The sequence below is a fragment of the Pelophylax lessonae genome, assembly GCF_965119305.1.
Source record: "Pelophylax lessonae genome assembly, chromosome: 6".
Lineage (NCBI taxonomy): Eukaryota > Metazoa > Chordata > Amphibia > Anura > Ranidae > Pelophylax > Pelophylax lessonae.
Window position 1 is genome coordinate 230,612,642 of NC_138773.1, and position 12,093 is coordinate 230,624,734.

The 12,093-nt window shown below is 47.3% G+C and overlaps 1 protein-coding gene across 3 annotated transcripts in view; it reads right to left on the bottom strand.

The window, feature by feature from the left end:
• Positions 1–12,093, bottom strand: part of HDAC4 (histone deacetylase 4) — a 666,648-nt gene that overhangs the window by 554,675 nt on the left and 99,880 nt on the right. The window lies entirely within an intron of this gene.

Below are 12,093 nucleotides of genomic sequence, written 5' to 3' on the forward strand. Positions count from 1 at the left end.
ATTTATTTAGTAGTGATATGTGATATGTATACTGTAGTAGCCATGCAGATTTTATTATTATTTTGCACTGTGCACTTTTTACAACAGAAACAGATTTGGGTGACATATTTATATATCATTTTAGGGTAAATACTATTTTTGCGCTGATTTTTTTCCCTGTTTTCATCTTGCTGCTGCACCCACTTGGAGTCAATTAGCAGCAAGTATACTCTTAAATAGTTTTTCAATAGATACAGCCATGTTTAGGGGGGTGCGAGAGGTGGGGGGGCGCCACAGGTTTAGCTCGCACAGGGCGCCGAAACACCTAAGGCCGGCCCTGGCTGCGTCTGTCAATGAACATCAGAGAAAAAGGATTTTAAGGTAAGACAAAAATCCAATTTTCTCTTTCGTTCATTGACGGACACAGTTCCAGAATCTGCTTGACCATTTGGACGTCCCAAAGCAGTGTCAAACATGAGAGGTGGGAAAAAACACAGCAGAAAAAAAAATTCCCAAAAGGCTAAACCTAGCCAACCAGGTAACAAGAGCTCAATCAGACGCAACTGGCGCTAACCAGAAAAATACACACTCAAAGAGGACTAGTCCTCTCAAACAGCGGCCTGCAAAAATTTGCGGCCAAAGGCAACGACCGCAGATGGCAACACATCCACTTTGTAAAATTTTGTGAAAGTGTGCACAGACAACCAAGTGGCCGCCTTGCAAACCTGCACCACGGACGCCGGATGATGAAAGGCCCAAGAGGCCCTTGTAGAATGCGCCTTAACAGGAAAAGCAGGATCCTGACCCTTAATGGAATAGGCCTGCACCACCTGCCTGATTCATCTGAAAATGGTTGCAGCAGACGCAGCCACTCCTTACGAGGTCCATTCGTAAGGACAAATAGCAAGTCCGATTTCCTAAACGACTCAGTCACCCCAGATACACCCAAGGCAATCTCCTTAGGGTGTTTAGGCTTAGGACACAAGGAAGGCAACACAATGTCTTAATTTAGATGCAAACCAGAAATGACCTTAGGAAGGAACGACTGACAGGGACGAAGCACCACTTTGTCTCTGTGGACCACTAGATAAGACGACACAACACAGCCAACTCCGACACCCTGCGTGCAGAAGTAAAAGCGACAAAGAAAGCTACCTTCTGTATCAAAGTGAGCAGAGGAATCTCAAAACCCCCCTGAATAAAACTATGAATCAAGGAGTGCATAGCCAACCGGCGTTGAAAAAAAAATCGGCAAAGCCAAAACTTGGCATTTAATGGTTCCCCCCCCCCCCCCCCCACTACGCAATGTACACCTTCCAGACGCAATGCTAAATGTTCCTAGTACACTTTCTAGCTTTCAACAACGTGGAAATCACTGATTCCGACACCCCTCTATCCTTTAGCACCTGGCTTTCAGTAGCCATGCCGTTAAATACAGTGACTAAAGCAGAATGGTAGGTCGGCCCTTGAGCCAGAAGATCTTCTCTGAGAGGGAGTCTCCAAGGAACGTCGATGAACAGCCGTATCAGATCTGAATACCAAGACCGGCGAGGCTAGTTTGCAGAGTTGTATAAAGTACTCGAAACCCATACTTGAGTAAAAGTACAAGTGCTCGATCAAAAAGTGACTTGAGTAGAAGTACTAAAGTATTCAACATTTTTGTACTTAAGTATTGCAAGTATTTTTTTTTAAATTTTGCTACTCAAGTACTGAAAGTAAAAGTACCAGTAGTTTTGAAAAAAAATTGCTACTCAAGTACTGAAAGTAAAAGTACAAGTACTGTGTTATGTAGTTATTAAATTTTTATTTCAAATGCAGCTTTTATTTATACATACAGTAGCATTTATTTTCGTATGCGCTGATAATACACATGTTTTGAGCTTCATGAAACCTGCCATCTACTGTTCTGGCAGTGGTAATTTTTATAATTGTAACGAGTAACTATGCAGCACAAAAAAAAAATATCGGAGTAGAAGTATTGAAATCATTGAAAAAATGTAGTGAAGTAAAAGTGGAAGTTGGAGAAAAAAATTATACTCTAGGAAAGTACAGATACCGCCTTTCGGTACTTAAGTACAGTAGTGAAGTAGTTCTACTTAGTTACTATACATCTCTGCTAGTTTGGGGACACTAAGATGACCAGAATCCCTTATGCCTTGATTCTTCGCAGAAGTCTTGGAAGAAGTTTTAGAGGGGGAAAGGTTTCTATCGGACGATACTGGCCCCAAGGGGCCACCAGAGCATCTGTGGCAATGGCCAGAGGATCCCGAGACCTTGCGACAAAGTACAAACCTCTGTACCTTCCTGTTGAGATGAGAGGCAAACAGGTCCACTTTGGAATATCCCCACCGGAGACACGGTTGATAAAAACACCTCCAGGTGAAGTGACCATTCCCCCTGGTACAACGCCTGCCGACTGAGGTAGTCTGCCTGCCAATTTTCCACCCCAGGAATATGCACAGCAGAGAGGGCTGGAATAAAGTGTTCCGCCCACTTTAGAATGCCGGCAACTTCCCGGGCCACAAGGACACTTTTTGTGCTCCCTTGGTGATTAAAATATGCCACAGCCATGGCATTGTCTCATTGAATCCTGCCCCTGCAGACGATCCGTCCATTGGGTCAAGCAAAGCCTGAATGCCCTCAATTCCAGGATTGATCGGCAGTCTGGACTCCTCCAAAGTCCAAACACCCTGAGCACAAGCCGTTCCCAAGACGCCTCCCCACCCAGACAGGCTGGCATCCGTGGTGGCCACCGTCCAGTAATGGGGAAGAAAGGATTTTCCCTGTTGAACAGCTGGCGAGCGAAGCCACCAAATCAGGGACCCTCTCTTACCCTGGCTCAACAGAATCAGATTGTCAGACTGTTGAGCCGGGGTAAGAGAGGGTCCCTGAATCTCCTTTTGCAGAGGTCTCGTATGGAACTGTGCAAACGGAACCGCCTTGAAGGTGGAAACCATCAGGCCCAGCACTTGCATACATGTCCTGTGAGATAACCTCCTGTTGGACAACAGGAGACAAATCGAATCCTGAAACTTCTGGAGATTTTCTACCAGAAGAAACACCCGAGCCGAGTCAAAGGGCAGGCCCAGGTAATCCAGCTTGGTGAACGGAACCCGAGCAGATTTTTTGAAATTCAGTTTCCATCTGAACTCTTGCAAGGTTCGCACAGTGATGTCCAGGTTGTCTTTCAAGGCAGTAGGAGACTCTACTCGCAGAAGGAGATCATTCAGGTATCCCAGTACCGCAATCCTCCGCTAACAATGCTAACACCAGGGCCAACACTTTGTGAACATCTGAGGAGCTCAGTCTAGACCAAAGGGTAATGCCACGAATTGATAATGCTCCTCACCCACGGCAAAGTGAAGAAAGCACTGATGTCCGACATATATTGGGATAAGAAGGTAAGCGTCCTTGATATCTATAGAGGCCAGAAAATCCCCTTGATGAAGGGATGCCACCACTGTGCGAATGGACTACATCTGGAATTTTTGTACCCGCACAAAGTGGTTCAAGGCCTTGAGGTCTAGGACTGGATGAACTTTTCCCTCCTTCCTGGGAACAGTAAATAGGTTTGGTTAAAACCCCGGAAAAAGCGTCCCGAGTCGGGAACCAGTACTTTGACCCTTTGTATAAGTAAATCTTGCACCGGCCCGAGGAGACCTCGTAAGTAATCTGGGGAAAAACGCAGGTTGGAAGGAAAAAACCTTGCTGGAGGCGAAGACAGAAACTCCATCTTGTAACCGGATCGAATCAGCACGTGGACCCACCTGTCTTGATTCAAGGAGGTCCACGGGTCCAGGAAAAAGCGAAGACATCCCCCCACCTCAGATATGGGTGAAGGCACCCCTTCAGGCAGAAGAGGGCTTGTCTGAGGGACTGAAGGGACCAGACCAGGGCCACTTGGAACCTCCTGAGGGGGTTCAAACTGATTTCGATCCCTTGTCCTGAAATCATGAGGAACTAAAGGCCCGCTTGTGAGCTGAGAAGAAAGGCCTACATTTGCGACGAGCCTCCTTGCTCCTGACAGCCTGTGGGAGAAGAGTTCTCTTTCCAATGTAAGACCCTTAATGATCTCTTCCATGGAAGCTCCGAACAAGCGATCTCCTACAAAGGGAAGATCAGACAGGACCATCTTGGAAGCCTGGTCCGCAGACCAATGTTTGAGCCAAATCATGCGCCTCCAGGTTACTGCTGTTACAGATACCCTGCATACTATACTGCCTTCGGAGAGGCATCACAGATGAACTGCAACCACTGGACCAATTGGTCCGCCAGCTCCGTGAGGTTATGGGAAATGTATTCCCCCTCCAAATCCTGGCGCAAAAGCTTTGCCCATTCCATTAATGTCTGAAAGACCAAAGTTATGGTAAACACCGGTCTAAGGATGAAACCAATTGAAGAGACAAGAACTCACTGCTCAAGGTGGTGTAATTGCCTGATGACTCACACCGGTGCATGCCCTGGCTCGCCTCCGTGGAAACTTGATAAAGGAAAAGGATTTAATCATTACGCAATGATTAAGCACACAGTCAGTGTGTGAAACGCGTCTACCTTGTCACGATTGTCATATTTGGATGTCCAGTCAATAAATCTGGATTTTGACTCAACCTGGAGTGCTGCCAATTCCTTTTCCTTCATTAAGGATGGAACCAGCAATGGTAAAAAGATGTCGGACCAGAGATTCAGCTCTCTTGTCAAAAGGGTCTTTAAAAAGACAGAGTCCTCCACTGGGAGAAGGGTGGCTTTACTAAGCCTGGAAACCTTAGAGTCCACCACATGTGGGACGATCAGCTTTTTTAACAGGGACTCTTCAAAAGGGTAACTTTTAGCCAAACGCTTTGGTACCCCGACAGTGTGTTCAGGTGAGCCCCACTGAATCGTGACAATTTTGTCAGAATAGGCAGGAAAGGGAAACACTTGTCGTCTTAGAGGATTTGCGGGTACCGAAACGTACCAGCCCCTCGCACTCAGGGTGCATGGAAGCAGACCCAGTAGGGAGATTCACGTCCGGGGTGGCCGAATTAACCTCAATCTGAGGATACAGGTGAAGGCAGGGGGCGCTTCTGACCGGTCCTGTTTTGCAGGACCATATCTACCTTGGACACTAGAGACTCCAGAACCGCTGCCCTAGCATACAGACAAAGCAGACTGGGCCCCGGAGGGCCCCGCAGCCTCAGAGAGGGTCAGGTTGTGAACTATGCTCCATAGACTCCATGGTGAACCGAGGGACTACCTTTGCAAAATTGGAAAAAACGCTGTTAAAAAATATCCACCGCCGCACAAGCGGCACCACAAGTCCCCGCACACCACGTAGCTGCTATAGCAGAGAAGAGGGAGAGACATTTACACCACCAACCCATATACAGAACAGAGCGTCCAGCTGCACATCGTGCGGCTACTAGAGGGAAACAGGAAGCACAGGAGTGAACACTAGAGGCCCACCGCTAAATCAGCGCTCTGTAGGCTTCAAAAACATGGCCGCTGCTTCATTCAATGGGAAACTACAAGAAAATGGTCACCGGACTACACAAACATGGCTGCGGTTCAATACAGCAGCCATCCACAACAAAATGGCGGCCCCACACGGCTACCAAGACCCCCAGAGAGGAATGTGCAGGGGGGGTAGCCTGGCAGGAGCCCTCACCAGGACCACCCTGCAAAAAACGTGTTTTTTTGCAATGTATCAGTTGTGGATTTTTTAACTCATTCATGACAAATGTTCCCATACATGTGTAATAATATCTCTCATTCACAGGCGGTTTAGTGAAATTTCTTGGATATAAAATGGCTGCCGCATATTCAATGAGCCATGTGTTTGTGGGGGATGTGCAGCCAAGTGTTGATGACCTCACTCACAAAATGACCTGTGAGTGGTCAAGAGGAATGACCACATCCTGTGTGTGGTCTTTTGTATACAGGACTATAAAAAGAGTAATTAGCATGAGAAAGGGCTTTTTGGGTCTGAGCTGGGGATCAGCCATGATGCAGCCAGGATTTCTCAATGCCTTGCTTCTCCAGAGATCCATTGGAAGCTGTTGAATTTCAACTACCAGAGCTAAGTATTTATTTGATATTCTTGGGACAAGGGTTGCTTTGTTTAAGATATGGTAATTTTAAGCATATTTCTGCTGTTTACAGACTATAGGCTGTTCATTTGTTAGGCATTGTTATATCTCCCAGTCTTGTATTATGTTCCTAATATTGTAATAGTTTGTGTGTACAGCATGTTTTGAATAGTAAAAGCACATTTATACACTGCAGAGGTCTGAGCTTCCTTTTTTATACCGCAAAGTAACCTTGCAAGATAGACGCAAGCAAAACATGCAGCCAGCGGCGAGCGACCCCCCCCGGCCCCCATTACCCGCTCCCCAAAACAGCTAAATCCTGTATGGTCACCCATGGGGGGGGGAAGGGAGGGGGAGATAGGTGTGGGCAAATGGGGGGTGATCCACAATGGGACCCTGATAAATGAGAGGGGACGCTATGCGGGAAGGATGGGAAATTGGGGGTCCGACAATCCCAGGAAGGGGCCCACGTCCACCCCAAACAGGCCACTAGTGAAAGGGAGGACATTACTTACCACACCATGAAAACTGGCACCACTTCAGGCAAACCACCGCACAATCTTGGAATGGGGGTGCTGTGGGCCAGAGGTACATTGCAACTCAGGCTGTGACCAGGTCCGAGCATCCTCATGAGACGTTTAACTCGCTGGCCAGCCCCCATCCAATGGGGCTATGTCGCTGCCAACCTAGCGCAGAGCTGAGATCGGGTCGTGCTCACTGGCCGGACTGGGGAGACCATAAGGATCTAGAATATCCAGTGTGTCGCCTAGTCCGGTAGTAGATTGTAGTTCTCACAGGAACAGAAAAATAATAAAAAAAGGAGGAAAAAAATCAATTTAAAAAGGAAAAAAAATGCTAGGATCAGAGATCCCAGCAAGGAACTAGGCCCTTACTCCTGGATAGGCAGAAAAAAAAAAAAAACAATGTCTACAGCAGGAAGTGGGTGTATAAACCCCCCCCCCTCGCCCTTTCCGCCCCATAGGCATTGTAAAGTTTTTTCCTGCCTAGTGTAGGGATCTGCATAACCCAATGGTCAAGAAGATTCTGGAGCTTTGTCCATCAATGAACGAAAGAGAAAATTGGATTTTTGTCTTAATGTAAAATCCTTTTCTCTTCCGTTCATTGACGTACACAGCTCCAGAATCTTCTTAACTATTGGGAAGTCCCAAAGCAGTGTTAAACATGAGGGGTGAGAAAAAACACAGCAGGAAAAAAAAATTCCCAAAAGGCTAAAAATAGCCAACCAGGTAACAGAGCTCAACCAGTAACAACTGGAGCTCACCTGAAAAAACATACACCCTCCAACAGGACTAATCCTCTCAAACCACGACCTGTAAAAGTTGTGGCCAAAAGCAGCATCCGCAGATGGCAGCCCATCTATTGTATAAAATTTTGCGAAAGGACCGGGTGGCCGCCTTGCCAACCTGCACCACTGACGCCTGATGGTGGAAGGCCCAAAAGGCACTAAGCACCCACGTAGAAAGTGCCTTAACAGGGAACGGAGGAACCTGACCCTTGAAGGAATATGTCGTGTTGCCTTATGAGTTTATGTGTAATCTCCATTACTGTGTTGCCTGATGAGGAGTTTATGTATAAATCTCCATTTTGTAATTGTAAATATTAATGTACACATTTTTGATTTCAAAACTCATATTTGCTATATGATTGGTAGATGTGTAAGTTGTGTAACACAGACAAACAGTCAGTAGTAGGAATCCAGTTTAACAAGTCCATTTGAAAGGCCAGCCGGCTATTCACATTTAAACACATAAAATGAATCCCATTCAACAAGTTTGTTTGAATGACAAGTTGTCTGCTAGCCGGGAGGGGGCCTGTTGATATGACAAATAGTATCAACCTGTAAGCCAGACTTCCTGGGGCCAATGAAACTAGGTGAATAGATCATGTCACGTCCGCCCTTATTTCAATTCTCCATATCAAAGAACTCATTAAGATATGCAATGAAGATTGACTATCGGTTGAAGGGTTGGACAATGGGCCCTGGAGATGAACCTTGCATCTTAATTTTCATTTTCAAAGTAAATTAACAGGTTCTCCCCCCAACAGAGAGGAGTGGTTAGCAAGGGGCTGAATTATGCTAAGCTAGGTGAGGGGGAAGTTGTCCAATCCTGAACAAGATACGCCCAGAGGGAGGAACAAGGCAGGATAGCTGAACCAATCAGAATAGCCCTATTCAAGTCTATGCGATATGGTTCTATATCAGTGTAGGTGAGGGGAGAGGGACTGCCTCTCTTGCATGGCAGACCAGGATGAAACACTCAAGGGAAGGGTAATTATGAACGTTTAAGGTATACATTGCTTGTCCTCTGTGTCGGTCGTATTGTGTTTGTATACGAGTATATACTCTATACTTGTTCAATTAAACTAGGAATATTTTCCATTTTGTTGTATGTACTATAGATAGATTGTTGTGAATTAATTTAGGCTTTCAGACTATATATTAATAAAATAATTGCGGTTTTGAAGCTTTCATTCATAGTCAAAGAACTCTCATTTTTAACCCAAATATTGTCTGAGGTAAATTAAATCTCATATCTTCCGGGTAACAGCCTGCACCACCGTCCCCGTCTTGTCCATCTGGAAATGGTCACGGCAGACGTGATCAACCATCTAGAAAAACCACTCGTGACAATTTTGCCAAGAAGGAGGAAAAAAAGGGAAAACTTTTGCCGCTTTTGGGGAGGTGTGGGAACCCAAGGAGACTGGCACCTCCGACGCAGCAGCAGCTGCATCCTCCAATTTTAAAGTTGCCTGCATCGATACAATGAGTGAATTCACCAGCGCCATTGCATGCGTGACTGCAGTAGAAGAGGAAACATATATCCAAGCACTCAAAAGTGTATGGACGCAAGCTCACTCTGAAACATAACAATCAGAATTGATGCATTGACACAGGCGGGTAAGGGTCACCAACTACGATCCCGCTAGGAGACGCCGACACAGGGCCCACAAATGGACCACCTACTGGACCCCACGGAAAAAAAAAAAAGGGGGAAGTCGCCCTCAAAGCCTCTCTTTACAGGCCACATGAAAATAATTGGCCCCCCTAAAGGGGGCAGCCCGCCGTGACGTGGACGCGCAGGCAAGGTACCCAGAGGGTCTGCAGCCCTAAAAGGAGGGGTGCCCTACCCAAAATGCCAGCATGCTGTCATCAAATAAAAGGTGACCACCCCCACAGCGCGCCTCCCCCCGCAAAGGAAGGCGCCCAGGTGACTGCACCGCCTAGTAGACCACAGGCTGCGGCCCATGTTTAGATGGAGGCCAAGCCGCACAGATCCCATCCAAGGGGAGGAAGGCGGCCACAGGACGCTCACCAGGGGCAGCCCATTCAGCCACAAGGTCCAAATTTCTAAAGGGGGGGCCCCCGCCACCTAGACATAAGCCCACCGGAGCAGACCACCAAGGAACAACAGGGGGGGGGTCCATGCCTATGGGAGCTGTCCTAGCAGGCATTACCCCTCAGGCTCTGCTATACTCAAACAGTTGTGTTGCAAGCAGTGTCAGAAAAAAAAACATAACTCAAAGTAGAGGGGCGGGTGCTGCGTCTGTCGAACTTCAGGGAAAAGGATTTTACGGTAAGTTCTTACAAAAATCCAGTTTGCTCTATTGTTCATTGACAGACACAGATCTCCTTAATCATAGACTCATAGGGATGTCCCAAAGGCAGTCAAAACATGAGGGGTGGGAACAAGCCAGGAAGTAAAAAACCTGAATGCCCCAATGGCCAAACTTAGCCAACCAGGTAAAACAGAGCTCAACCAGGAACAACTGGAGCTGCCCCAGAAAAAAGGAACCCTCAAAGAGAAAACAAAAGAGGAGTTCTCAAACTGCAGCCTGCAAAACCGTGCAGCCAAAAGAAGCATCCCCTGATGCCAGCACATCTACCTTGTAGAATTTTGTAAAGTTATGCACAGACGACCAAGTCGACGCCTTGCAAACTTGTGGCACCGGCGCCTGATGGCAAAAAGCCCAAGAGGCACTCAGCACTCTAGTAGAATGCGCCTTCACTGGGAAAGGAGGAACCTGACCCTTCAGTGAATAGTCCTGAATGACCGTCTGTCTGATCCATCTGGAAATGGTCGAAGCAGACGCAGCCAGTCCCCTACAAAGTCCATTCGTAAGGACAAAAAGTGTGTCCAATTTTCTGAAAGACTCAGTGGTTTCTAAATAAACCCTGATCGCCCGAACCACATCCAAAGAGTGTAAGGCATACTCCTTGTGATGCTGAGGTATAGGACAAAGTGAAGGCAGTACAAAGAAACCACCTTAGGAAGGAACGACTGATGAGGTCGAAGAACCACCTTTTCTCTGTGAACCACCAGAAAGCGAAGACACCAACTCCTCAAGGTGGTCTGCATCTGTGGCGACCAGGTCTGTCAGAATCCGAAGATCCTGCAGATGGAGGTGAGGATGGGGGGCGTTTGGGGCTAGCAGCACCAGAACAAACAGACTCCACATTTGACATTAGGCTTTGCAGAAAAACTGCAATCTCCAGCTGCAACTGTGAGCCAGAGGGTCCCGCAGCCATTTCCAAAGGGTCTGCAGGAGAGATTTTATCCTGGGATTCCATTGCAATGTCCCTTTAAGACCACAAAAAACGCAGTCCCCCCGAAATAGCTGGACTCCCAAACCCTGATCAATAAACGGATATAGCAGAGCAGGAGAGGAAAAGCCCACAGGAGACCCCCAGAACGTTACCAGATGCAGAGAACACATGCAGTCTATCAGAGACAAAAACAAAAGTGACAGAGAAAGTACAGGAAGAGGAAGAAGCTCTGACTCATACACAGAAAAAAAATGTGTTAGGCCCGCCCCCGGACCACAAGAAAACGGCCACTATACAGGTTGCAGTGGGGAATTCAAGAAAATGTCTGCCCAAATCTAATGGGAACACAGAGGTATGAACCACAGCAAAATGGCGGCCCCCATAGCGCGCCATGCGGTCTCCAGGACCCCCAAAAAGGGGGTCACAGAACAAAAGGCAACTAAGGGTCCTCATTTAGGGACCCACCCAGGACGATCCAACCCCCCCCCCCTAAAAAAAGTGCCGAAACGGCCGCATTTTTACCCACCCACCCCCACGGTGAAAACCTACTAGGGGAGGGAGAAGTAAGGGGTACCCAGACCCTCCTCCAGGGTGCCAAGGAACAGAGGGAGCCCCTAAGGGGGTGCTGTTAGCCAAAAGGAAGCTGCGATTCAGGGGCTTCCAGGTAGTTTGCATCCCGGCGAGAAGATCCACTCGCAGGCTCATTCTCATCCGGCGGGGCACTGTCGAGGCGAGGCCTAGTTCTGGACAATAACCTGCTCATGCTCACAGGCCAGGCTGGGAGACCTTAAGGATCTAGATTATCCAGGGCGAAGACCAGCTGGCTGTTGCTTGTAGTTCCTCTGGATCTTGATCCTCTGAAACTAATTAAAAAAAATAAAAATAAAAAAATAATAAAATCACAAATTCTCCCTGATACAGCTAAGAACAAAGTCCCAGCAGGGAGCTAGGTTCTATCCCTGAACACTAGGCAGAACAAACTGAGTATAGCAAAGCCTGAGGGGAAATGCCTGCTGGGACAGTCCCCATAACCACCTAGTGTCTATCCCTAGAAGGAGGAGCATAACCCTATCAGTCTATGATGAAGGAGAGCTGCGTCTGTCAATGAACAATAGAGAAAAAAAAGGTTTAAAGAAAAAAGACCCCTCAAGAGGGAACAGTGTCTCAAACAGCAGCCTGCAAAACTTTGCGACCAAAAGAAGCATCCACAGATGCCAAAGTATCTACCTTATAAAATTTTGTAAAGGTGTGCACGGACGACAAAGTGGCCGCCTTGCAAACTTGCGATATTGAAGCCTGATGATGGAAGGCCCAAGAAGCACTCAGCACCCAAGTAGGATGCGCCGTGACAGGGAAAGGTGGAACCTGACCTTTAACGGAATAGGCCTGAGTCACCGTCTGTCTGATCCACCTGGAGATGGTAGCCAAAGAAGCAGCCAGCCCTTTTCTTGGTCCGTCCGTAACCACAAAAAGCGAGTCTGA